This window comes from Phyllostomus discolor, chromosome 3, assembly GCF_004126475.2.
Source record: "Phyllostomus discolor isolate MPI-MPIP mPhyDis1 chromosome 3, mPhyDis1.pri.v3, whole genome shotgun sequence".
NCBI classification, from domain to species: domain Eukaryota; kingdom Metazoa; phylum Chordata; class Mammalia; order Chiroptera; family Phyllostomidae; genus Phyllostomus; species Phyllostomus discolor.
In genome coordinates, this window is record NC_040905.2 from 12,234,096 (window position 1) to 12,259,059 (window position 24,964).

Here is a 24,964-nt window from a genome sequence, read left to right on the forward strand (position 1 = left end):
GACCAGCCTGCCCAGCCAAGACGGCCCTGCCCACACGGCACCTGAGGCCATCCGGAAGCCGCCCGCGGGCAGACCCGGCGTCCAGCCGCTGCCCCTGGGGCAGGGCTGTGCCTCTGACCAGGTCCCGCTTCTGGGACAAAGGACAGAAAGTGGGAAGAGTGGCCAGGGAGGGCTGGTCCCACCCCCAGTTTACTTCATCCCCAGCAGATCCATCCTTGTGATGATGGTAGGGAAAGACATTTTAAACCCAGACAGACACTTAGGTTACGGGAACTGGGCAAGTACTACAGAGGATGTGAGCAGAGACACCAAGGGTATGAGGAGAACATGATACAACACTATCTAGTAATTAGCTGTCCACTAACAGTAGAAAGCTTTGAGGGCTGGGAGAAATCAGAAAGACTTCACAATAACTAGCCTGAAAGGAAACGCAGGACAAACTGGGGGGGGGGCAGCCCGCTCCCACAGAGGGGGACATGCCCATCTTGGGTTTTCCAGGGAAGGGTCGGACCCCCGTCCAGTCTCTTTAAGCCGTCCATCCTGCAAGCTTCTCTCAGGAGGCTGAGTGGAGGTGGGGGAATCACTGCACGGTTCTCTCCGAAGAAAGGTCCTCCCCCAGCCGGCCCCCAACTCTGGTCCTTTCAGGCCCTGCATGAATGGCCTGAGGGGTTCAGCGGTCCTGCCACCCGTTTCCAGCAAATTCAAAAACGTGCACCTCCCACCGTCTGCTTGCTTTGGAACGACGGATTTTCAGGGTAGGATTTTCATGGTGCCTGTGCTAGGGCACTGGCCACGGGCACACCATCAATCAGTGTTTCACGCCTGAATGTGTAAGGAGGACAAAGGTTGGGTCAGGACCCCCGACAGCCTTCAGGCTTCACCTGTGACCTCAGGGAGGCTCTCTTCCCTCCCAGGCACACAGGGTTACCTGCACGCGGATCTGACTAAATGCAGCAGCATGATGAGGGTTTCCCTTGGGCACCCGAAAGCTCTCAAATGAGTTAAAAACAAGTAACTAAAAGCCCAACTCCTTGGGCCTACAAAGCCTTACCAGTTTGCACGCCCCCACACTCCCCTCCTGTCTGCCCTCTGCCCCCTCTCCCATTGCTACACTCCTCACTCATCAGCCACACGCTGAGCGGAGCCCGGGGAGCTGACCGCTCTGAATGATGGAATGTGAGAGTCAACAGAGGCAAGGACCGTCGGCCGGGCACCCTGGGAGTCTCGGGGCACCAACCCCCAGTTACCAAGCAAGTCCGTCCCAGCGCTCAACCTTGGTCAACAATTATCAGTAACCCTGTACTGCATATTTGGGAGGTGCTGAGAGGGTAGATCTTAAAAGTTCTCATCACAAGAAAAAAAATCTGGAGCTACGTCAGGTGAGGGATGTTCCTTAGGCCCGTGGGGATCACTTTGCAATGTATACAAATATCAAATCACGATGCTGTGCACCTGGAACGAATGTCATGTTATGTGTTCATTATACCTCGATGTCTAAAAAGTCTTTAGCAACTGAAATTGAGTGCAGAAATTTTTTCATACTGAAGACTAATCAGAAAAGTCAGCGTTTCTCCACAAGGCAAAGGACTCGGTCAATACACTTGACAGAGCCCGTTGGACACAGAACAGAGCTGCCTTAGGACTGTATCGCAGGAGGCTTGTTTACTCAGCGAATCAGACACTCGTGGATCAGGGAATAAACAAAGCAGCGCACTCCACTGAGCCTTCAGGAAGGGCTGAGCGCTTGCCTCTCTGTCACCTTTTGTATGAATTCACTAAGGACTAGGTGTGCTCAAGACTGCCCAGATGATAAAGAAGGGAAAAGTTAAAAATTAAAAAAGATATAAGGAGGAGCTGCATTTGGGCAGCAAATTGTTTCTAAAACGCTCTAATATATATTTTTTGCAATGCAACGACCACATTCTTTTTAAGCTGCGAATGTCTTTCAGGTATTTGCATCATACTAATCACGGAGTAACTCTCTGGAGAACATCAGTCTTCCTCCCTGTAGTTACAACTTGCCTTTATCCAGGCGATGGTACGTCTCTTGAGAAACAAATGCATCATTATTCTTCTTTAAAAAGTAAGACCTGCCATCCACCAGGGCTGATCTCGGTCCATGAAGCAGTCGGAGCCACCGGCACTATTTTAAAAATCAGCCCAGGCTCTGGCCACGTTACTCTCTGATCTGCCCAGTGCGCTACTTGCGCGCTCCGACAGGCCACCAGCGCAGAGCCCCAGGGTCACCTCCCGCCCCAAACCCACCCAACCTAACCAAGCACAGGCTCGGGCTCAATCAGAACAAGCTACCGCTGGAATATAAAAAGCACTTTAGGACCAAGGAATGCTGAGTGACGGTCTCTCGTTTTGAGGTTTCTTAAAGAGGATCCCTAAAAGGTTCTTTCTGTTTGCACACCATTTGATGTCCTGTCAACAGCACCACCGTGTAATCACCGTGCTCACCCCGGCAGACACCTGGTACTCAGCCCCAAACAGCGAGGGGCACGGGCTGCGTGCCTCAGCTTCTTCCTCCCAAGGCCCCTCCTTCTTGGGTTCTTCTACCTATCCTGAAACCCAAGAGAACCAATCGATTTTAAACATAAAGGTCCACTCTTGAAACATTACTGGGGAAAATGGAAAATGTAGGAAGCAGAAAGTCACTATGGAAAGCATATTAGCAGTTTCCTGTGAAGTTCAATATAAATTTACCATATAACGTCCATACCAAGACTTGTACGCGAATGTTTATAGCATCAGTACCCCTAACGGCAGCAACGACTGAAATACCCACGAACTAGGTAAACAAAATGTGGCATTTCCATACAGTGGATGCTATCCAGCACGTAAAAGGAAGGAAATTCCAATACAAAGTGCAACATGCATGAAGCTCAAAACCACTGTACAAAGTGAAGGTCAGACACAAAAGACCACAGATTGTAAGATGCCATTTGTATGACACGTCTAGAACAGGCAACTCCGCAGAGACAGGAAGTAGGTCGGTGATCGTCTAGGGCTGGGAATGGTCAGGATGATTTAAATGGGCAGGAAGGATCTTCTGCAGGCAAGGGAAGTGTTTTAAAACTAGATTGTGATGGTAATTACACAGCTCTGTAGAGTTTCTAAATACCATTAAACTGTATCCCCAAGTGGGCCCTGGCTGGTGTGGCTCAGTGGACTGAGTGCCAGCCAGCCTGAGAACCAAAGAGTCACTGGTTCAATTCCCACTCAGGGCACATGCCTAGGCCGCTGGCCAGGTCCCCAGTAGGGGGCACGAGAGGCAACCACACATCGATGTTTCCCTCTCTTTCTCCTGTCTCCTCTCTAAAAATAAATAAGTGAACTGTATACTAAAATGGGTGACTTGTATGGAATGAAAATCCTACCTCGAGGAAGCTGTTCTTTAAAGGACCAAACACAGAGAAGAAGAGGCTCGTCACCCACGTGCAGAGTTGTTAGGCCGTGAAAAGTGTCTTTAGCATGAGCGGGTAGACTCCATTCAGGGTCGTGTTTAACTGTCGTTTTTACTCGAGAGAGACAGAACTGCCAAACCTCTCCTTACTGCATATTTCATCAGCTCTCCGACTTGGCTTCGAACGGGGACTCCCTGGACCCTCCACATTCTGCAATGCTGGAAACGTCATTTGCCGTGGTCACAATGGGTCTGTCTGGCCTGCTGGGTCTCTCCACCCAACCACCCAGTGTCTCGAATACTTTTCAGAATGCGGGGTAAACGAGCCTCTGAAACAGATTCTGTGAACCCTGACGCCCTAGGAAAAGAAGTAAGGGAGTGGATGGAAGACACACATGCTTTCTGCTGCCCCAACCACCTACCGTGTGCAGATGGCTCGCAGACACCTTGTGCTCCGAAAAGCCTGTGCCTCGCCCCCAGGCCAAGAGCCAGGGCATGCTGGCTCCTGGGAAGACAGGGGTGCCTCTCCCCTGTATGCCAGATTGACCTAGAAGCGTGGGTTTGATCCTCGGCGCCTCGCCTGCTTCCAATAACTGCACTCCCTCCTTTCAGAAAACTGTCCTTCTCCCCACATCCCATTTCTCCCAGGTCATATTCTGACTGTCGCTGTTCCCTGAGTGATGGGAAGGGTCCTCAGCAAGGCTATTCAGAGACTCTCCCAGGGATTTTTGGAGTTGGGAGGGGCAGAGGGAGGGGTGGGGGTGTGAGGGAAGAAAAGGGAGAGGAGAGGGGAATGGAAGGGGGCAGAGAGGAGCAGAAGGGAGAGGGGGAAGGGGCAAGGGGAAGGAGAGACCTCCCTCTGTGGTGGAGAAGCTGGGAACTTCGGGCCTGGCAGCTGGTTTGAGAGGGGGAACCAGGGAGGCCCCTACCTCCAGGGATCCCAGACTCCGCTAGAATCACAGCCTTTTAGCACAGAATTTGGGGCCACATAAACCAAGGCATTACCCCTTCTAGCCTAAGTCAGTTCAAGTTGGGTTTCTGTCACTTGCAACCTAAGAGTCCTCCGGAACCTTCTCACCTGCCCAGGCTCGCTTAGGCTGTCGTGTCAGCTACCCCAGAAAGAGAGGAGCCTAGAACTCAACTGCACAGTGGGGAGCCCGCTCTGTGCGTCTCTCAGGTGAGCAGGTGCATCCACTCTGCAACCCACGAAGGTGAAATATACGCTCTCTGGAGTCTAACTCCATGAACAGAACCAGACGCTCCACAGTGCCCGCTCTGAGCCTGCAGGTTAGGGAGAGCACGTTGACCATTCTTTTGCTCCACTGTTAGCAGCTCCTCGATCTATTCTGCCCCAGGCCTGGTGTCCTTGGCCCCCCACCATCAGCACCACCTCCAAAGCGTTCCGCTCATCATTCCCCTCCATCCTTCTGTCCCTGCAGAGGACCTGGCCAGCCCGCCTGTGGGGGTCTTCTGGGCAACTTCCATCCTGAAAGTGCGTGCTGCTCTCTACCTCTCCTATCAGAACCAGCCAACAACGAACACAACTGCAGTGCTGGATAGGAAGAGTGTGAGACCACTGTGAAACTCTCAGTGAAGTAAGTAGCCACAGTCACCGCTGGGTCCAGGCGGGACTCAGGGAGGACCTCCTGCCTCTGTTCCCCAGGGCTGAGGCAACAAGGGAGCTGCTGGAGGAGCTGCCGCGGCTGCGGCTGCGGCTGCGGCTGCGGAGGAACAAGGCAGACCCTCAGAGAGAAGGGAACAAAGAGCGTGGGGAGGGGCGGAGGGCTGGAGCTCAGCTGCACCAGGAGGTGTCCAGGCCCAAGGATAATCCCCCAGACAGCTAATCCTCAAACTGCCCTGAAGAGATGATATGCAAACACACTGTCGCTCACCCTAATTTATTCTAAATAAGACCCCTGGAAGAGAGGCCTGACCCGGTGGCTCAGGCAGCCAGGCATGAGTCCCCAGGGGCTATGCCAGCCTGGATCTGTCACAAGGTCGCCCTGGCAGAGCAAGTGGGAAAGCCCTTCAGATCTTTTCCATTAGGAGTCGAGGGCTGCTCCGTGCCTGTGCTCCAAGGGGGGGTGGGGGTGGGGGTGGGGGGCAGCTGGAGACTGCTGCCCTGTGAAGACAGCCCCTGGTAACAGCACTGGAGGCCCTGGACCGCTCTCTGTTCAGGGGTCAGAAGCCAACAGCATTAACATGAAGGACGGGGGATGTTTCATGAACAGTAATAAGGATTTTTTAACGTGTTCTCCTCAATCCCCACCCACATCCACACCTACGTGGCGCCTGATGCTAGGAGGGTTTACAGGGTGAAAACAGGGTGGCTACATGTGAACTTGCAGCTTAAGAGGAAAAATAAGAAAACTATACTGTTTTGATGACTCATGTGCTCGGAATACCAACTACGGGCCATGTACAAATGTGAACCATGCACAACCCCTGCCTACAAAGTCAATCTCACTATCGTTATATATGTTACGTTTATAACATATAAACATTCTATATAGATTACATGCACAAAAGCAGAAATACAGATGTGTAAACCAAAACCACAAATGTCCATAATACCATGAAATCAGTTTGGGGTGAAGCTACATTTCTCTAAAGAAATGCTTAAAGCGATGAGCAAAACCCCCTGATAACTGGCTAAAGACACAGGGAAACAATCAAATATGCATTTAATGAGGATAGTCTAGGTTCCGGATGACTGGGAGGCCAAGACCGACAAGATGACATATGACTTAAACTGACGCTGTCTGGTAGTCACGTGTGACGCGTGACCAATGCAAACGGACAAGTGCTGCAAGCAGCAAACACACAGCGACGTCAAAGTCTTACTCTGAAAAAACAATGTCAACTCTACCAGTAATAAGTTTCCTACTGAGTACATGTTGATACTTTGGGTCTGCTCGGTAACCTAAAATATATCATTACAATTAATGTCATTTGTTTCTTTCTTGTTGAGTGTGGCTATGAGAAAATTCAACATGATGTCTTCTGTTTCTAGCTTGCTGAGAGTTCTGTGAGACAGCCACGACTTAGATTATTTTCCTCTAAGGCTGTGATGACAGATCCCTGTGGCAATAACAGCCCCTTATCATCATCACTAACAAGGCAGACACCAAATTAAGCACAAAATGTACTTTACTATGTTTAACGTTCACTCACTATCATAAAACTCAGGTCTAGCTTAAGATCTGAGTTAACTGCGAGTTAATGATCACGAAAGTTGTAGTTTAAAAGATTTACTCTGCCACATGCAGAAGAAAGAATGATTAACCAGCGCTGTAATTTCACTCCGGGCTGGCAAACTTCTAGGCAAACGCAGGCACTACTCTGTTATGGACAATTTAGAAACACGTGTATCTCTTTGTCTATCAACAAATGGACACTCTCCCACAGGGTTCGGGAGGGAATTCCGCTCCCCCCTCCCTCGCTGTATGTCCGTGCAACCACCTTCACTGGAACCACGATGCTTCTGCGCTGTGCCCAGGCTGTGATGGAACCGAGTTGTCCAGGGAAGCGGAGCCACGTGTTAATGCAGTTTTGAATGAGACTGGTGGCTCATTCGAACCGGCAGCCACTTCACTATAGAGACACACTGAAAGCCTGGCTGGCGTAGCTCAGTGGATTGAGCGCGGGCTGCGAACCAAAGTGTCACAGGTTCGATTCCCAGTCAGGGCACATGCCTGGGTTGCAGGCCACGGCCCCCAGCAACCACACATTGATGTTTCTCTCTCTCTCTCTTTCTCCCTCCCTCCCTTCTCTAGAAATGGATAAATAAAATCTTAAAAAATTTTTAAATAAATAAAAGCTACTTTAAAAAAAGACACACAGAAGGAAACAAGCCTTTACATCATCCCTATGACGAATGGTGTGACAACAGAAGGACTAAGTGGAGGAACGGCAATGCAGGGAGAAGAGCTGCGAACTCCACAGATCTGTTGCAGTGATGCCCGGGGCAACCCCTCTTTATTGCCATGATTGCAATGGCAGGTGTAACCAGACCGGCCAATACACCGGCAGCTCCTTCACGGCAGGTTGATGAAGAACATGGTAACATTAGCAATATACCAACAGTGACCATGACTGTCATTCACCAAAATTTTATCTTCTGTTGCAAAGTTTTAGTTTTTCCTACTATTTTATGATAAATGAGTATCCTACCATTTAATGCTCCCACCACTTTAGAATTAGATGTTATTGTTAATATTCCCAGTGCCCGGATGGGGCAATGGCAGCCTAGAAAGGTTATTTGGCCCAAGGGGCACAGTTTATAAATGGGGGAAGCTGGGTTTAAACTCAGGGTCAGCTCCTGAGCCCAAAGACAACTATGGGCTGTGCATTAGACAACTCTAACCATCTTTAAAAGTCTGGCCAACAGACCAACATTTTTACTACCTAAAAAAGTTAGGTTGCCACCCTGGCTGGTGTGTCACACCCTACCCTTTTCATCTGTGGTTGATTGCCTGCCTGCAAATCAAAAGGGTCACCAGTTCGATTCCCAGTCCAGGGCACATGTCTGGTTGCGGACCAGGTACCCAGTAGGGGGCGCATGAGAGGCAACCACACATTGATGTTTCTCTCTCTCCTTTCCTTTCCCTCTCTAAAAATAAATAAATAAAATCCTTTTAAAAAAGTTGCATTGCCTTTAATGACAGAACAGCGCTGGACCTACGGCTGGCACATCCCGAGCTCCCTCTAGAAAGTCTGAATGGAGCGATCTGAAGAAGGCGTCCCTTCCGGCCGGGCGCCCTCGCTCACACCCCCCTGCCTCATCCCGGGCACGCTCGTGTTTTCATTTCCTTACCCTTTTCATATGCGCAGCACATGCTTAGTGAATCAAGTTATTAAACTTGTAAGTCAAAAAAAAAAAAACCTTTTCTGTAGAACTTTGCTGAAGATACCAAGTTGGAACAGGGAAAATGTAAAGATAATTACAGACAATTATCTGATAAACGGCTATTTTTGTACTCAGCTGAGCCGGTGAACTGCAGACAGATGTGGAGGTTTCCGTGTGTTCTGCAAGGACTTGGAAAAGCAGAACTTCCAGACACTCAGATGCTTCCCTCTCACGGGGGTCTCTCTCAGTGATTCAAATGCCCTGCATAACAACTCTCTGTAAGCTATAAAAAATGAAACACTGCAATTCTTCAGGGCAGGGAGAAGCACTGAGAATGTAATAAAAGTGACATCCTAAGTCCCATGCCCCAGCAAGGCAGGCATGGGGCAGGGAGCGCAGGTGAGCGTGTTCTGGAAACCACACATGGACGTAGCCGGCCGAGCGGGCGGGCGGCCAGGCAGCCGGGGAGGCGGCCTCCCGCGCCCCAAGCAGGTATCACCGGGATAGGGTGTGCAGCGCTCTGTGTTCCTTTTGCCACCGCGGATACAAACACCCACTTGCAGTGTAATGAGAATCAAACGCGCTTTGTTCCGAGGGGCATGCACTTCAAATAATCTGGGGTGGTTTCAAAGGGGAGGAAGAAAGCACGCTTGTTGTCAGACAAGGCACGGGCAGTGACACGGCCGGCCGTCAACAGATCGGCCAAGGGACAGGCTGCGGCGAGGGGAGGCACTCTGAGGAAATCTGTCTGGCTTTGAGAGACTCTAGAAGAAAAGCAGTAGAAAAAGTACACAGAGGGCACGCCCAACGTGGTTTAAAACCGAACAGCATGGAAAGAATCTGATGAGGAGTTGATCGAGATTGCTGATTGGACATCTACATACTGTCGGCAAGAGAAATTATTTTTTTCCTTAAAAAAAAAAAAACACTTCTAGGAAACTCTGGATGACTTACAGATACTGGATTATAGTTTCTATGCCCACATGTTGAATAGTTTTTTCCAATTAAAAAAAAACTCATAGAAAAGACATGTGAAACTTTTGTTCTCAAAATAGAACAATGGTTTAGTGCCCCCCCCCCCAAAATCTAAGAATTAAAAAGAAAAATCCAAGAAGGTTCTGAGGGCATCTGAATCAACTTCCCCGCGGGAAGAACGTGGAACGGACCTGAAATCCGATTCGCTCAGAGAGAGAACAGCAGGCTCCCCAGCCCAGCCAGCTGGCCCAGCCCTGCCGAGGACCTCCTGCCGAGGCTCAGGGCAGGGCCCCGGGCACCAGCACAGGCTGTGGCTGGGCCCTGCCCGCACCTTCCTCTGCCTTTCTCAAGGCAGGAAAAAAAAAGCAACCCACGGTCCACGAGCCCACTGACTCACACGTCCCCACATCTTCTGGGCGGCGGGAAGAGGCCACCATGCGTAGGCAGCTGCTCCTGGCTGCAGTGTGACGGGGTCGTAACTGTCCACCTCAAGTTAGGGGCTCCCTTTCACCTTTGAAAAATGACCAATCACTAGTATGTCAACTTTCACAGGACATGTTCCAATGACATAAGCCTTCCTGTCAAACTAAGAGTCTTGGCCCAGAATTCGTTCACTCACTGACAAAGCTTGACAGATTTGTTTATGTGGTTCTCACTCAGCAGATGCCAAGGGCCTGGGTTCCAGATTTTTCTCTTTCAGATAGCTGCTCCATACCATCTGCCTCAACTAGGACTCCCTACTAGACTCCTCTCCCCCATGACCCCTTTAAAATGTACCCAAGAGGCCATTGATATATATAGCTTTGTTTGTCAATTCCTGTACGCATCATGCAAGAGAGAGACAATTCAGTTGGCTTCCAGGGAAATAACAAACCGCACTGTAACAGTGAATGCTTTCAGAACTGTGAGTGAAGGACCGCTCTTAAGAGTATTTCTACATACCCTACCACATGTTGGCTGCTCCCGGATCTTTAGAAAAAGGTCATCATTTCCACCCCCACCCTGTAAAAGTACCCTCACGGATGAGTGCACAGAAGTCAGGGCAAGAGTGAGTATTCCCCCTGCAGCAATTCAGAGAAACACACGTCTAGTCCTAGAAATCTCCGTGAGGCTGGCAGTGCTTCCGGGAGACCGCTGCTGGCCTGTCTGTGCCGGTGCTGCGCGGACAGGAGAACCGGGATCCCTTTCCGTACCTTGCACAGGTAACGTGTTGGAAAGCTAAGTTATTGGGAAAGGAAAGATGGGTGCACCTCCAAGCAGCATGCTACTTATATTTGCCTCTGAATTCGGGTTTAGGCAAATGGTGGCAGAAAAAAAAACCTGAAGACAAGTGTTTGAAAGGATAAGTCACACACATTTAAGTAGGGTGCTTTCTTTGTCAGATGCTGTAACTTTTATCCACACAGAGCCTGTAAATATGACTCGGGGTTCTCAATGACAGCCATTTAAGATATCTAAAAGGGAAATTCTAAGTAGAAAACCACATCAAAAAGCATCATATTCATTTGACAGACATGCGAGTACCCACCATATGTCCACATTGTTCTAGACACCAGGGATATGTCAGTGAGTGACCAAAAGAGACAAAACCCCTGTTTTCATGGAGTTTCTATAATCTAGCACCAAAAGACAGCCTACTAATATAAATTAGGACACAGGGTCCGGCAGAGCTAATGCCTGCTTGAGTGTGGTTGGTAGGATAATAAAATGGGTGTGATAATTTGTAGCTTTAATTTGAACATTTCACTTTAAATATCATACGGTGTGCTTGCGTGTGCTATTGTTCTGTTACAGAATTACATGCTGATTTTGTAATACAAGATTTTGTAATAAAAAGGGGGGCGTTATTTGTGCCGGACCCTGTATAATGAAAGTTGGACGGTCCCAAGTACCACGGGTGAAAGGAAAGCAGACAAGAGAACAAGGTGCATTGGAAGCGGGTGGCCAGGGAAGGCCGGCTGAGAAGGTGACGTGGAGAGAAGACCTGCGGGGTCGAGCTGAGGGGTTGGGGTAGGGGTTGCGGGGGGAGGGGGGGTGGCAGGCACAGACACGCAGATGTCTCTGGGCGACTGGGTGAGGGGCGGTGCAGACAGCGGGAGCAGCAGGGACAGCGGCTCTGAGGCAGGAAAGTGCCCAGAGAAGCCATGTATGCAAGTGCCTTAAACTGCTTCCAGACTGAGGGATTACAAGTCGGGGCAAAATGTCATGAACGCGGCCACGTTTTCCTAAACTCCTGGCGCAGGAACGTGCCTCTGGAAATGCTTCCTCAAACCCCTCGTCTCGCCAAGGAAGGGACAGCGGAGGGCTGCATGACTCATCCAAGGTGACGACGGCCGCAGCCACGGGTGCAGAAAGGCCTCCATGCGAAACCCCAAGTCAGCCCCACCGTCTTCTGTCTCCTGCTCCTGCGTCATAATTGAAGAACTTTTCTCATTTAAAAAAAAAATTCTTAAGCCCTGGCTGGCGTAGCTCAGTGGATTGAGCGCGGGCTGCGAACCAAAGTGTCGCAGGTTCGATTCCCAGTCAGGGTACATGCCTGGGTTGCAGGCCATGACCCCCAGCAACCGCACATTGATGTTTCTCTCTCTCTTCCTCCCTCCCTTCCCTCTCTAAAAATAAATAAATAAAATCTTTAAAAAATGTCTTTAAACAAAAGAACAAAAGCACCCAGTCAGCTAACATAATCTTCTTAGAGCTAAAAACGGATGAATTTTACTTTTTCATTCAACGAATACCCAAGCGTGCCCTAGCTACACCCCAAATATTTGTTGAGAAATGAAATAAGAAATGTAGCATTACCTAGACCCCACGACCCAGCCATTAATTGTGTGTGTAACAGAGAAACTTGTGTCCGGGGAAATATGTCTTAGATGTTTATCGAAGCACTCTCTATTATAGTAAAGAAGCGGAAACAGACCGACTGTCCTCAGCAGAAAAGATGTAACTGGAAAAGTGGGAACACTCTAGTTTTCTCTTGGAGAGGGAATGAATATACTCTAACTTATACTCTAACTTATTCATACAATGGAATTCTCTGTAGAAGCTAAAGTCAGATCTCTGTGTACCTCGAAAACACAGTGACAAATTAAAAACTGCACGTTGTGTGTGTAGAGAACTATGCCATGTATGTAAAATGTTAAACACACACGCTCATGGACAGTTTTTGAAGAGGTAACATCCAGAAGTACATGTTTGGAAACGTTATATATGAACTTCACATCAGTAGGTACCCGAGATGGGGGGGATGGAAAAAATATTTCAGTTGCAGTTTATTTTTAGGAGGAGATATAAAGCAAATATGAAAAGATTAGTGTCTCTTAAACACAGGTAGTATGGGGAAATGGAAGCCTTACTACATTCTCTTTTGACGTAGATTGTAAGTATTTCATACTCGTTTTTATTTTAAAGGAAGGATGAGGGGACAAAACTCTTTCATCACATTCTGTTAATTCCACAGTCGTTTCTTTAACCTCCAAACCTCAGTGGCTTCACCTTTATAACGTGAGTGTGATACCAAGTGCACCTGTCTCAAGGTTGCTTTGAGAAGTGGCGATTCAGAGACAGAGCGTCATGGTCAGGTTCACTGCCAGTGAGCAGGACGCTATGCCATGCCCCCACGGAGTCTCCAGGGCCTGGCATCCATCCTTTTCATTCAACTTCACAGATAACAGTAACAAGAGTTTTCAACAGGTCTGTAATCACCACCACCACCACCCCCCAAAAAAGCCGTAAAACAAATCTAAGGAGTGTAAATGATACAAGAAATTCATTAATGAAGCATCTCAAGCAATGGAAATGAAAAACCCCCAACTGCCCAGCATGGGACCGCCTCTCCCCATCCATGTTTGTAAAAATGATAGGAACTGGATGAATTTCCTCACGTGAAATGTATCTTACAAGCACAAGAGAGAAAAACAAGGCACTGGCCAGGCACCGTTAAGAAAAGATGATCGGATTACACACATTGGTAATAAAACTCCCAGCCACACCTGTGAACAGGGGGACCTGCAGACTGGGGACAGCAATCCAAACCCAGCCTCCCGCTGATGCACTAGGTCTTCTCCAACTTTGTTCGAACCTCCAGTGGACGAACCTCTACTCGCTACGAGGAGCTTCTGCTGACCCCTGATCCGCAAAAGCAGCTCCCCCCCGGTGCCAGACCCTTCGAGTCTGAGATGACATTCTCCAGGAAAGGGGTAATGTTTCCTCATCCCAGGGAGCCTGGGATTCTCCTCTACCGGAAGGAAAACGCAGATCCATTCAAAAGACCTGTGCGCCTCGGCCATGGGAAGCCGCTGGTGCAGGTGAGCGGCCTGGAATTCGCAGGTCTAACCCAATCGCCACTAGAAAGTTGGGCTGAGCTACGCTCCTTAAAGGAACGAAAGCCTGGATTTACTGCCCCAGCGCCTGGGAGGTCTCCTGTAACTCCCGCACTTCACACTGGGCTCCGTCTGCCCCGTCAGCTGCCTCTCCTTGTTCTGAGCTCCCTAGCTCCCACCCCAGCTACTCCACAAAAGGGGGATGCGAAATCCAAACGCAAAGGAGAGCGTGAGCCAGGGGCTGGCTGCCGAACCCTGCAAAGTGCAGAAATAAAACCGCGGATACAAACCTGCCAAGCCGGCAGCGAAGGGAAGGTGGGTAGTGAGGATACACACCCTCCGGGACGGAGGTGGGGATAGATGGCGGCCCGCGCGCCCCTCTCGCTCCGCCACATCCTCCCTCCTCCCGAAGTCCCAGCGTCTGCCCGAACTCCAGCATCCCTCCTTCCCAGCTGCCCTCAGACCTGCGGCGGGAAAAGAACAAGGAGGACCGAGAACGGGCAGCGGGAGGCAGCGGCATGTCCGGGGTGGCCTCTCCCGCACGCTGGGGCCGTCTGATGGGCTCCTGGAGTCAGAAATGGAACAATAGCGGACCCTCGCTCGCCAGAGCCACCCGGAGTCTCCCGCCTTCCTCCTCAGCTACTCCAAGTTCAGCGCGGAGGCGGGTCGAGCCGGGCAGCGGAGATCTGGCAGAGCCGGGCGGGCCGGGCAGGTGGGACAGGATGCAACTGGAGGGCCCACGCCACACGCCCTGCCGGGGGCCGGTCATTCATTGCCACCGGCGCTCGCTCCTCCGTAGCCCCGCGCCCTGCCCCGGCTGGCCCCGAGTCGGGGCCGCTGGAAGAAAACCCCTCTCCTAACTTGGCTCGATCCTCCCACTACTCAAATCCCAACGGTCCTCCTCTTCCCCTGCCCCCAAATCTGCCCTCCGCAGACAGACGCGGGCCGGCGAGGGACAAGGGAGTGGTGGCGGGACCCTCGCTGCCACCCGCTGAGCCGCTCCGCCCGGCACGCCGTCCCGGGCTCCCGCCGCCGCCAGAGCCCCAGACACAAAGGCGGAGACCGGAGCCGCGGACCTCGCTCCGGGGAGCCTCCCAACTCTCGGCGCTGCGCACTCACCCCATCCAGGAGACCGCAGCTGCTGCCCGGCCGCGCTGGCTGCGCCACCCCGCCCGCCGCTTCCCCAGGAAAACGCGGCCGCCGGGCTCGCTTCCTGCCCGGCTTCCTGCGCCTCGGTTCCTCCTCCTCCTCCTCCTTCGCTGCGGGGGTCAGTGGGCGCTGCGGCTCCGGGGCTGGGCTGGCGGGGCGGGGGCAGCGGCAGCTCCACCACGTGGCCGCCCGGCGCCGGCCCCGCCGACCCGGATCCCGCGGGAGCGGGAAGGGAGGTGCTAACCATTCCCCTCCCCTTCCAGCCCGCGGGGCCCTAAATTCCGCGAGTCAGGTGACCCGGCCAGGCTCTCCGGTCCCGACCTGCGGGAGTAGCTCAGGACGCGGCAGCGAGCCCTGGGCGGTGGTGGCCTGCTCTTAGTTTTGCGTGGATCGTGGGACCCTTCCCGCGGAGATGTGTCATCGTCATCACCTAAAGTTACTGGAAAGGACCGGTACTGTGATCCCCAGGACGGGGGAGCTCCCGAATATTCATTTCCAAAGTCATTTGTGGTCGTGGGAGCGTTACTGATCCAGGCGCCTTTTAACCAGAATCAAATCGGTTGTATTTTGCAAAGTGAACAGAGAGTAAAGTAGATAGATGTGCTCGTAGTCTCTGGACTGCACTGATTGGTTGGAGTGTCTGTTTCCTCCACTCATCAGGTGACAACAGAAAATAGCGTTCAGTTGCCTGAGCCAAAGGGCACGGATTGGGGGGGGGGGGGGGGGCCCCAGAGCAGGGCCTCCAAGCAAAGGGGTAGGTGTGGCCTTCCTCCCAAGACCCCTACAGCCTCTCTCCCTTCCCCAGCGGGCTGATCCCGGTGTTTGAACGCGATGGACTCCCTTAATGCCAAGGATTTCAAAGCCCTCCACCTGCTTCTTCAGTTTGGGACGGCTTCTCCATCCATTGTAGTCATGCCAACTGGCTTATGGCTTAAAAATTCACCAAAGCCCCTCCGTTCTCCGGATTAGTTCTGCATTCTTTGCCTGGGGCAGGAAGCTTCCCGGAGGAAATAGGTGGTATAAGTCCTTTCTGGTGGGAGTCCCTCTGACTCTGTTGAACTTAAAAAAACAATTACAGCAAAAGTAAAATTTGCCTTAACAGAGTTCAATTCATTCAATAATGCCTTGACCAAATCTTATCTAAGGGGCAGACTTTATCTACCACCATCCGCCAGGCCCAAACCCCCTGCCAGCCAAGGAAACAGCCTGTCTTAGCTTTAACTGGTGACTTATCAAAGTACCAAACAGGGAGCAAAAGCTGTGTAGTTACCTGCGTGGTCTTCTCTTCCTAAATCACACACCAGAGATTCCCTAGGGAGGTGATGAACAGCCAGTTTAAAAAAAAATGTACTCCCCTTTCTGCCTTTTCTCCTAGTCAGGTAAAGTCACCCTCTAAAGGAAAGGCGAACGGGCAAACTTTTCTTTTGGTTTAACGCTGGCCATTTCTACGGCACGGTTTTCCTTTGTGGTTCACAGTAATGGTGCACTTTAGGGTCCTGGGGTGGGCGGGAGCCACACTGCCACTGAGGAGTTTTCTGTTCTGCTTCTAGCAGGTTAGTCTCTTCACTCAAGCAGGGGCAGCCATGGAGTGGGGTGAGGGTGTAGACCATGCCTCCTTGGGAAGTTGACACGTGTACAAGATTCTGTAGCTGAAGGAATTAAGCATCAAACATTAAACAATCGTGTAAGGCAAGGTCATCAGCCTTTTTTTTTTATTCAGAGAAGGCATGTCTCTCCTTTTTTTCTCTTTTGCATTTCGGGGTCCTGTCCCTGCGGCCACTGCCTCTATAAGCCGACCTGCCTGTGTCAGCCCTGGGGCTCCCCAAGTGGCTTGTGTGTTTTCATTCTCCTTAGTTCATGAGTCCCTCACCCCCCACCCTGTCTAACATCAGCAAGGCCAGCTCCGGGTGAAGGATGGTTGAGGAAGAAAGGACTTTTAGGGTCAGGGTGGTGTGCCGAGACCCTGTTGCAGACCGCCTTCCCCTGAGACTCAGACCGGTAGGGGGTTGCTGGTCAAGAAAGGGACTGAACAGTTTTCTCCTGTTTTTTGTTTGTTTGTTTGTTTTGGGGGGGGAGGGGTTTTTCTCCCTCCCTCCACCACCCCCAGGCCTTTTGGAACTGCTAATTGGATTCAGGATACACTGAACAACACCCTTTGATGGAGACCAGGCCCAAGTAAAAGTGTGTGAGAGAAGGAAAAAGAAAAAGGACTCATGGACAAAGACAACAGGGTGGTGATTGCGGGGGGGCGGGGGGCAGTATGAGGGGACAAAGTGGTAATGGAAAAAATATAACAGAAATTATATATTTTAAAAACAAATACTTAAATGACTTCAGAAAAAACATAAACCATCTAACCTGCATAAAGTTGATAAAAACTTTTTTGGAAAGGAAGGCACGTCGTTTGTTGCTAGAGGAAGGACTCCTGATCAAGGAAGGTAACTGGTGTGATGTTCAGCACTAGAAGTGGTCAGGGCAAGGGGACCAAGTTTCCCAACCCCTCTCTTTTCCTAACTTGCCATTTGAACTTCACCAGGTGTTTGAACCTTTCCTGGTCCCACTTTCCTACCCAGTAAAAGAGAGAACACTGAATTGCATGGCCTCTGAGAATTTTTCCAGCTCCAACATCCTAAGCCCACTCTGTTCGCTTAAGGAGCCTTCGCAAGCAACAAGGTCCCTCCATTTTTCAGCAAAGCATTGCTCTCCAATGCTTCTGGCAGGTCACTCTCGCCATACCAATAGGATCATCAGCCCCAAACCGTGTTGCCATTCAGGACTGGGCAGGGTCTACAGAGGAAACTCATTGATTGGTAGGGCCAAGCTTTCACTTCTGAAATTACGTGCTATTATATTCCTTCTTTCCTGCTCTGTCTCTCATCAGTCTTCCTAGATGATGAACTTCTGGGTAACCAAAGCTAAGACTTGTTGGGGTCACAAGAAACGGTCCCCAAAAGAGGAAACAGAGGTAGGTATCACACAAGAGCTGAGAAGGAACCCTCCACTGTATTGGCGTGTGGTCAGGGTCTCACCACACTTCTGGGTCTGCTTGGAGGCTGCGTGATTGAGGGGAGTGTGGCAACAGGAGACTGGTCCAGGGAATGAAACTAGAATACAATCTGAAGGTCGGAGGGAGGTAATCCACAGGAAAAAGCCCAAATATTTATAGAAAAGGCACTTTTTGGTTTTTTGCATTTTCTTGGGAATGTTTTCAAATAGGAAGAAACTGCAACATGGGAGAAATTAATAAAGTAACTTCAGCCTTGCTTTTCACCATTTAATAAGGTCATCGTCATAAAGTAGCCTGCAAGCCCTGACTGGCCACGGTTTTCCATGTGCCAGGAAACCAGCAGAGAGTTTTCCAAGGGTGAGTTACTATCCTTTCCTTCTCGGGGACCTTGGGCATCTGTTCAGGATGTAAGACTACAATGCTTGGCCACAATACACTCCAAAGCTCTGCATCGGAGCCCTGCTTGGGAGACTATGGCAGAGAAGCTAAACATCCCAACCTTGACACTGCAGACAGGAGACGATCTTAAGACTGGCCTGTCAGCTCACGGGGGGAATGCAAAGTCTGCCAAACCGTGCTGTCCAGGATGTCAGCCACTGGCCACGTGTTAACACCTGAAATGTCACTCACGAGTCCACTAGTCTGCTAAGCTACTGACCACTTGAAATGGCACCAGTCCAGGTTGAGATGTGTGATAAATGCAAACCACCCCGCAGATATTCAAAAGAAAAGTCCCTCAATAATGTTTATACCGATTACATATTGAGATATTGATATTTTGACTCTGTTAAGTTAAATATATTATTGACACTGATTTCAGTGATTCCTTTTTTTCTTTTTAAAATGTGTTTCACTGGAAAATTAAAAATTAGCATCTGGCGTGCATTAGATTTCTCTTGGCTAGCACTGCTCTAGGAGCTACTGTTAGCATCTAACACACATTCAGCATCCGCTCCGTACCAGGCCCTTTCCTGAGTGGTACACACATCAACGACAGCGACCGTGTACTGACCTAGCCAGTCTGGGACACTGTTACACCTGTTACACGTTGGAGAGTGAAACGGGGCAGGCACATTCTAGAGCAGCCAGATGCTAGGACGAAAGGCATAAGCTGGACCTGCCCGGAGCAAGTGGAGATGGCGGTCCCCCTCATGGTAGGTCATGTCGTCCTCATACGAACCCTGTGTGTACCGTGACTATCCCCTTTGCTTCCCTGAGGGAACTGGGCCCAGAGGGATTAAGTAACTTGCCGGAAGACACAGCTAGGAAGTGTTGGGGTTCCAACTAGGACGGTCTGGCTTTAGAGCATTCTTCACTCTTAACTTCAGTCCCGCCTCTGTGAGAGCTGATATGGATTGAGGATTTTAGTAGATGTAGTTTGTCTGATGCCTCACAGCAGCCGGATGGAGTATTCTGTTTTTAGAGATGCCAAAACTTTGGTTTTTAAAAAATTTATTTAGTTATTTTTAGAGAAGGGAAGAAAGAGAGAGAAACATCCATGCATGGTTGCCTCTCATATACCCCCCACTGGGAATCTGGCCCACAACCCAGGCATGTGCCCTGACTGGGAATCGAACCTGTGACTCTTTGGTTCATAAGCCAGCCCTCAGTCCACTGAACCACACCAGCCAGGGCCAAGACTGTGTTTTGAATAGATCCAGCAACTGCTCAGATCATAGAAACAGAAAGACTGGGGCCCAGCATGAGAGTGTGGGATGCCAGCTCCAGAGCGATCTTGTCACCCACGCTCTGGGTTGCCTCTGAGCCGCCTCTGTTCACACACTGCTCTCACAGTGAGGCCACTGCTTCTCCCGCTTCCGGTGGAAGACCGGATAAAGAGGAGTGGGACCCGGGGTGTCATCACTGTGGGACAGACCACAAACACCGAAAACTCATTCTTGGTGGCCTCCCCTTTTACAAAAGAAACATTTTAAGATAACCCAAATAGCCACTGTGCTGCCAGGTTGGTTGTTCCGCTATGCACGTCAGAAATCCCAGAAAAGACTCTCCCGTTGAGGCGGTGGGGGAGGGCACTGTGAGGGCCTCGTGAACATCCAGAAGGTGGTTAGATGTTATCGGCAGGCCAATAGAAGGGGCTTTCACAAAGCTCCACCGTCAGAAGCAATAACCTGGCAGGGAAACCCACGAGTGTGCCAGGCACAACTTCTCTTTCATCCTCCGCGGTGGGTCATGCCCTTGGCCACCCATGAAAGTCACCTGCCTTTAAAAACCACCAGTCGTCTTGGCCCTGTCTCCTCCAGTACTGATTCAAGGGGTCCACCACTTTCTGCCCTCTCCCTAGAGGATGGGGGCGTGAGGCCACGCCTTATTGTCCGCCCCTGCCGTGCCTGCAGCATCTGGTTCTTGACTTAGCCAAGGGAGGCTAGGTGAAGAGGGTGGGGTGGCTCTTGCAAAGGCCCTTGCAAAAGTCATTGCTCCTGAATGATTTCCTGACAGGGCGATCCTAAACCGGGCCGCTGTTTTTGTTGGCCTGCTCCCCTTGTTTTCTGTTAGAGCATTAAACCTGAGCTCTGGGCTTTTTGTCTTCTTCGCTGAGATCAAGTTCTGCCTACGAGGTATTTTAATTCCTGTTTTTCCCCAATCCGAACAACGCGCCCATAATAAACCTGTGAACGTACTATTCTTGCTGATGAGTTACTTAGCATCTGTTGTGGCTTCTTGTTTATGTTTTTCAAAGGTCCTGTAGCCATTGAGCTCCTGTTGTTCATCCCCAGTTTTCCCTTTTTGTCACTCTCTTTGAAGTCATTAGCGGGCCACATGAAGTAGAGTGCTTGTTGTTTTCAAAGTTCATCTCTCGGCTGTGCGAGGGAGCGCATTTTTAAGAGACATTTTCCTCGGCAGACTGTGAGTGCTTAAGATATATGACTGCACTGCGAAGATATTTAACAGAATTCCACCAGCCCTCTGTTTGTTTTGCCTTCATACACATTCCTCAACTATCCAAATATGTGCCCTGAGCAGGTTTCTCACATTCAGGACGGAGGTTCTTCTAAGGTAAAGTTAGGAGTCTTCTGTTTTCTTCCAAAGACAGTCCTGAAATGTATCGTTCTGGGCTTCCTGTTTGAGCCTCAGAGTGAGAGGATTCGGAGCATGAACATGTCTCCGATGGCCCTGGGACAGGCCAGAGAGAGGAGGCGTGAATCGGGGGGGCCAGAGGGATCCCTGTGCAAGTATGCTGGGGACCAGGAAGGTCCGCAGATGCCCGCAGAAGCAGGAAGAGGCCACGGCGACTTCCTCCCATGGGTTCCCGGGACCCTCAGCACACAAGGGCCAGGAAGGCAAATGGGCTTCACAGTAATAGACTGATATGAGGGAGAGGCCAGGGTTTGGGTGTTAAGTTTATTGAGGTTACTGTTGGCCAACCCGAGGGGAGCTTGTCCTGTCGAATTATGTAACAGGGAAGGGAATTTTGGAGGCCCTTTGGGGGAGCCAGAAGACGAAATTGGCACTGAGTTGGCCTGGGAAACTTGCCACCGAAAGACCCAGGGGCCAGGGGGCAAAGCGAGGGAGGTGGGGGTCTGAGCGGGTCTCATATTCGCTTTGTGGACATCTGGCAAGTGTTTTCAAGCATTTTAATTTACACTGTGTGCCTTAAGAAGACTCTCCATTCACGTCCAACATCACACACTCGTGTTCAGAAATGCAAATTATGAAAACATTCGGGTGTCTTTTCTCCTCCGGACTCGCGCTCCCTGACCACACCGCCTTCTGCTCTGAGCCTGGGCATTCTTACTCGCACGTTCCATTCAGACGGACGGAAGATGGTGGGTATTTGGGAGGAAGTGGGGAGTACGTGTGCGAGGCCAGCTCTGCAGAGGAGCGGCGAACAGAGAGGCTGTGATCTGGCCAGCAGCCTCCCAGCACGGCCTACAGAGCGGCTTCTCCAGGCTGAAGCCATTGTCGGCGGCTGGGCAGCAATTACGATGAACTTGCTTTTATTTTCTCTTTGTTTTTAAATGTGGAGCAAAGATCAGAAATGAAAGCATTTTAGGAAGGGAGGGAGGTGGGGAAGGAAGGAAGGAAGGAAGGGAGGGAGAGAGGGAGGGAGGGAGGGAGGGAGGAAGGGAGAGAGACCCTGTCAGGTAGTGTGTTTGGACCCTGACTTCTCCACTTAAACTAGTTGGGCAATTTTAGCAGACCACTTAATCTCCCTTGGCCTTAGTTTCTTCATCTGCAAAATGGGACAAATATCAGTACCTGACTCTTGGATTATTTTGGAGATTAAATATTTAATACATATATAGGACATACAATAATGCCTGGCACAGAGTAAGAGGTAAAGAAATAATATTGAGAATTATCACTAATAGGAAAAGCATAACAGATACATAGAATCTGGGGTGAAATAAAATAGTGGTATATAGCAAAATCAACTCAGCTGTTATTTAAAATGTCATGGGCTACAGTTTAAACATTTCTAGGGTACTATTTGCTAAGTCTTTTATGGAAACTTTATCAACTAATATATAAGGTACAGCACTGAACACACATAGACATAAGAAATATGAGATGCTCTTGACCTTGACGGAGTTTCCAGACTATTTGGAGAGATGACCTGTAGACATGCATGGACAAAGAATCACCAAAAGCAGACAGCAAATGACTTCACGTTGCTTTCTAGTTCTTTAGTGCTATTCTGTGGCTTTGTGAAGCCATATTGCCTCGTAAGTTTGTTTGTTCTTGAACGTGGGAGGCATACAATTCTGCTAAAAATCTTATGAAGCCATGTGCTGTGGGAAACAAAATAGGAGTAAACTCATCCCCACCAGTAGAGATTCCTATTTGGATATGCAGCCTGGGTTAGGAAGGATGATACTGTGCAGCCTCCATGCTAGTAAATAATGTTGCAATTGAAACATTTATGGGTGTTGGGACCTGCTGCCTCTTACAGTGATAACAAAGCCTGTTAAAATGGCTTTAACAAAAAGAGGCTTGTTTTCTTCATATTTTGAAAAGTTACTTGGTTTGAATCAGTGTCTTCAGGATGCCAGGTCTGAGGTCCCTGCAATTCTCCAGAATTTTCCCTCATTGTGAGAAGACCACTCCCCCACCTCCAGCAGCACGTCTGTGTTCCGAGCCAGAAGAAGGGCAACAGTGGACAGGCCAGTGCAGTCTGCCCCTCGTAGGGAGATTTTCTGAAAGCCCCACCTCACATCTTAATTTTATTGGCTCACACTGTGTCACAGTCACATGTTCACGCCCATCTGAAAGGAAGGGAAGGAAGTATAGATTTTTAGTTGGGTGTGTTGCACACCAAATAAAATTGGGGTTCTGCTAATGGAAAAAGAGAGAGAATAGATGTTGGATTTGTCTGTTGCTGTAAAAGGAAGAGACTCAAAACTTAATAGCTTAAAACAATAATGTAATATACTTTATTATTTCTCATGATGCTGTCTGTGGGTTGACCAGATGATTCTGTGGGTTGACCAGATGACTCTGTGGGTTGACCAGATGATTCTGCTTCATGTGGTCTATGCTGGGGTACTGAATGGCCAAATGACCTGAAGTGACCTCACTCCTGGAGCCAGCAGGAGTGTGGCTGGTCCCTGCCTGGAGCTCAGCTAGAGATGGCTGGCTGAGGTCTCGGTTCTCCTTCACATGGCTCCTTGGGCTCTCTGGTGACTGGGTTCCAAGAAGAAGTCCAAGAGAATGAGGCCCAATGTGCACATACTTACCAAGCGTCCACTTACATCATGTATGTCAGGGTCCCGCGGGCCAAGGCTAATCACATGGCCAAGTTCAGAGTCAAAGGGATCACACAGAGGCATATGCAGGGAAGCACAGTTCACTGGGGACCACTGAAGCGCCAGTCCGCCGTAGACAGTCATCTGGCCACCTCTGCCAGAGCATCTTTTGATAAAGTGTTCAAGTTTATCAATGCTTCTTTTTCAACTGACTACTTGGCAAGCATTACGTCTGAAAACAGAGCAACATTGTGGGGTAGATATTATGGGGGAGGAAAAGTAAAATTTCCTCCTACCTTCCTAAGTTCTTCTGGCTGGAGTAATAATCTAATCGTTTACGAGAGAGACTAACAGGAGAAAATGGCCAAATACATATGTGCATACAAGGAGCCAATAAGAATAGGAAACCCCAGCACAGGTCAGGCAGTTGAACTTAAATGCCATCTTGAGCTGAGGAGAAGGGGGCAGGGAGGGGGGTGAAGGTGGGGTTGTGCTTTGGGACTTCAAAGGGCAGAAAGGACAATTCACATGGAGAAGGGAAAGCAAATGCTTGGTAAATAAATGTTTGTTGAACCATCTTTAACAAGGAGACACAGAGAGGACTTTGATCAAACCTCTGTCAATCACGCACTAGTTTATATAGCACTATAGTTATCTATGATGCTATCTCCCTTCCCGGGCAGGAAGGTCTGTTTAAGTTCTTATAGGCATTGAGGGAGAAGGTCAAAGATGCTTCCTGAGTCCTTTGTTTCTTGAAAATGACCAGCTTAAAATAATCATATTTTTAAGTCATATTTTAGGGTGACAAAATCTGTTTCCCCTCAATACTCTCATTATTTCCATTTAGAGATGAGGAAATAGATTAGGGAAGACTAGGAAAACTGCCCAAGGTCACACAGTAAGAACACATCAGGGCTAGAACTTGAACCAGACTGCATACTCGGCTTGGACAGGGGTTTGTGAGTGTATTCTGGTTGCAGGGAGATGGGAGACAATTAAGTGACAGGGATCTCATCAAATAGCCATTTAAAATATTTCACCATGTTTTTAACACCATTTCCTTCCCTCCCCTTGCCCAGCAGGAACAGAGAGAAAGGCGGGCTGTCTGTACCCACGCGGTGTAGAGCGGGTGCTCCCTCGCTGGCTTCCTCCCCAGGTGCTCTAATGCATCCTGAGACCATCCTCACTAAGTGTACCCAGCCCAAGGCAAAGACGCACGTCAGGCTGTTAGAGTTAGGGTGGCTACATTTGCCCTTGAAAACCTGTAAAATAAGTTTGAAGACCCAGAAGCCTTTTTCAAGGAATCTTTGGAGGGAGTATTTGAAAGGAAAAACAGTAAAATTTACTGAACTTATACCCAGACAAGTGTGTCAAAACCGAACCTCCCTAACATGCTAAAAACACCTTCAGCTCAGGTAAAGCACAGAGAAGACCCCGCACTCCTCCCAAGTGTGGTCTGTGGATTAGCCACTCTGCCAAAGCACTGACTCATCTCCCGTGGGTGGGTGGGGGTCACAAAATCGGCATGTTTAAGAGGCATCCCCAATGACT

General features: G+C 49.8%; 1 protein-coding gene across 3 annotated transcripts in view; it reads right to left on the minus strand.

Moving 5' to 3' along the window:
* The window catches only part of RAI14 (retinoic acid induced 14), a 132,961-nt gene extending 118,087 nt beyond the window's left edge, over nt 1-14,874 (minus strand). The window contains exon 1 of one of the 3 annotated variants that reach the window (XM_028520693.2): nt 14,672-14,874. The gene's annotated coding sequence lies outside the window, so the exon portion shown is untranslated. The remainder of the gene's footprint in view (nt 1-14,671) is intronic. The other 2 variants (XM_036020222.1, XM_028520707.2) reach the window with 2 other exon arrangements.
* Nucleotides 14,875-24,964: the final 10,090 nt, after the last annotated feature.